The sequence below is a fragment of the Caenorhabditis briggsae genome (assembly GCF_000004555.2).
Source record: "Caenorhabditis briggsae complete genome, chrV, whole genome shotgun sequence".
Taxonomy (NCBI): domain Eukaryota; kingdom Metazoa; phylum Nematoda; class Chromadorea; order Rhabditida; family Rhabditidae; genus Caenorhabditis; species Caenorhabditis briggsae.
Genome location: NC_013488.2, coordinates 18,201,580 through 18,204,772, shown reverse-complemented (window position 1 = coordinate 18,204,772; position 3,193 = coordinate 18,201,580).

The following is a 3,193-nucleotide window of genomic DNA, read 5'->3' as shown; positions in this document are numbered from 1 at the left end:
GTCCCTCAGGCGCCTTAAAAAAAGTCAAAAAGTCTAAATGGGCGGAGCCTAGTCGTGTTTAGACTCATTTTGAAGCTCTAGACAAGGCAAATACGTATTTTGAAAAATAATTAAATTTGCTCCAAAACTGTTTGAGTTACGGTATTTTGAAAAAAATTTTTTTTGAAAATTAAAAAAAAATCGATTTATTGATTAAGCAACAGTAACAATATTCTGATTTTTGAAAGTTTGAATTTTCTCCTCCTCCATCACTTGTTGGGTGATTTTCCTTTCCATCGAATGCGTCTTGACCTACTTTCCATGAATTTCATTTTTCGGGGTCCCCTATGCGCCTTTAAAGTAATAAAGTGCCAAAGTTCAAAATGGGCGGAGCCTAGTCGTGTTTAGGCTCATTTTGAAGCAATCGACAAGGCAAGTTCAGATTTGTTAAAATAAATTAGTTTGCACCAAAATTGTTCGAGCTACGGTATTTTGAAATTTTGAATTTTTTTTTTGAAAAATTAAAATTTTTTTTTCTTGGCTAGAATCTCAAGAATTCAGAAAAACTATACACATTTTTAAAATCAGCCTAAAAAGGGCTTCAAAACGAGTATAACCATGACCTACTTTCCAAGAATTGCATTGTCCCTCATGCGCCTTAAAAAAAGTCAAAAAGTCTAAATGGGCGGAGCCTAGTCGTGTTTAGACTCATTTTGAAGCTCTAGACAAGGCAAATACGTATTTTGAAAAATAATTAAATTTGCTCCAAAACTGTTTGAGTTACGGTATTTTGAAAAAAAAAATTTTTTGAAAATTTAAAAAAAAATCGATTTATTGATTAAGCAACAGTAAGAATATTCTGATTTTTTAAAGTTTGAATTTTCTCCTCCTCCATCACTTGTTGGGTGATTTTCCTTTCCATCGAATGCGTCTTATCAACAACTCGAAAAAATAAAAAAGTGGAGAAAATGGAGAGAATTGGAAGTAGACAAGTATAAGTGTATAATGGTACAATTGGTGAGAAGAAGAAACATGTCATACAGGCGGCCGCATGATACATTCGGGTCACTGCAAACGATTGGGCACGTCGCTGGGGCAGGACTAGTGCACATATCACACTCCTCACTCCGTTTATACAACAATCACTGATTCCACAGAATATGGCAATTAGGAAGATTAAGGGATAGCTGAAAATATGATAGAATGATTTATGAGGATTCTGGAAATCTCTGATTTTCTGATTTCTGACAATTTTAAGCCTACATATGACAATTTTACAGAAAATTGTACTAATTTTGTAAAATAGTCATATTTTGGTTCATTTTTGTTCAAATTTAAAATTTTATTATAATGAATAAAAAACAGAATTACAGAAAAATTCATGTGGATTCTGGAAATATAGTTTTTATAGAATTTGGACAGTTTTAAGCCTACATAAGACGATTTTTTCTGAAACCGAGGCCGGCCGTGGCACAGTAGTTTCACAGTATCTAGGTCCGGAATCCGGATACCCGGGTCCGGATTCCGGAGTCCTGAAACTCTAAAAATAAATAAAAAATTAAAAATCTGTAGTAGTTTTGAAGAATTTGGAAAGTTTTGAGCCAAAATATGATAATTTGAAAAACTTGCAAAAATACTAAAATTTTCAAAAATGAACAATTTTATGTTTTAGTGCAAATTGGCTCATTTTTGTCCAAACTCCAAAATTCATATACTTTCAGAATAACGAATTTCAGCTTAACAAAATGAATGTAAACTCGATTTTCTAAAATTTTTCGAAATTTCTTAATTCTTCAATTTTCCGTCCCACCTCTGCCCAATCCAAATCGATTTCTCACTGGTTGGCCTCATGGGCGCTTCAAACGGTGTTGAAATAAAAACCAATGAGCAATAGATAATCACACTAATTGTGCCAATTAACATAGTTGGTTTTAATCCGAACCCTTTGATTTGTTTGGACAAGGTCGAGATTAAAATTCCCACTGAAAAATTTTTTTTCGACAATTTTTTTTTGAAAATTTAAACATTTCAAAAACTCACTCAAAACCTCTCCTAGGCCAGCGCCAAGACTATAAATTGCTGGAATATAGATCAAATTCGAATTGGATTTTGTAAAATTCATAGCCGTGGAAAAATGGCCAACCAAAATGAGACATTAAATCCGCCAAGGATAGTTAAGGGCAATAATTGGACAAGTTTTGGACTGATTACTGTAGATAGTGTCATTTCTGAAAATTCTCAACTTCTGAATTTCCGAATTTCTAAAATTCTAAATTTCTGAATTTCGGAATTTCTGAATTTCTGAATTTCTAAAATTCTGAATTTCTGAATTTCTCAATTTCTCAATTTCTCAATTTCAGAGTTTATAAATTTCTGAATTTCTGAATTTCTGAATTTCTCAATTTCTCAATTTCTGAATTTCTGAATTTCTGAATTTCTGAATTTCTGAATTTCTGAATTTCTGAATTTCTGAATTTCTGAATTTCCGAATTTCTGAATTTCTGAATTTCTGAATTTCTGAATTTCTGAATTTCTGAATTTCTGAATTTCTGAATTTCTGAATTTCTGAAATTCTGAATTTCTGAATTTCTGAATTTCTGAATTTTTGAATTCTAAGATTCTGAGATTCTGAGGCTCTGAGATTCCGCAGAAGGAAACTGTTTTGGGGGTCCATTGTCTCCGCATCTTCCAATAATGGACATTTGGAACCCTAGAAAGTACAAGAGAGAGCGATTAATTGTGAGAGACGCTTAGAAAAAGAGAAGGGGGGCTGCATGATTTATGAGTTGGATTCTTTCCAAATGAAAGAAAGCAAAGAAGAATGGGGGGAATGGAGATTCGGAATGATGGATTTTTTTCATTTCGGTGCCAAAACCAAAATTTTTGGAAAACTTCGGAAAGATGAGCACTATAGATATTGGTGCCATCTTCTCGTTTTTGATTGATTGGCGAGAAAAGAGAGGCGGGTCCTATTTTTTGTTTCGAAATGACCTGAATCTATAAGACATGCAGAATCTAATTCGTTGTGATTTGAAAGATAAAAAACTGACAGTATGATTTATAATTATCGATTTTGAATATTTGCTTCAGGTGACAATTTTGGTACATGGGATCTTTCTACGCGGTTGCAGTGGACCACTCCTAATACACTGCGTCTTTATACTTTAGCCCTAATTATCTCAGTTCTTATAAAAGATACAAAAACTTTGAAAAC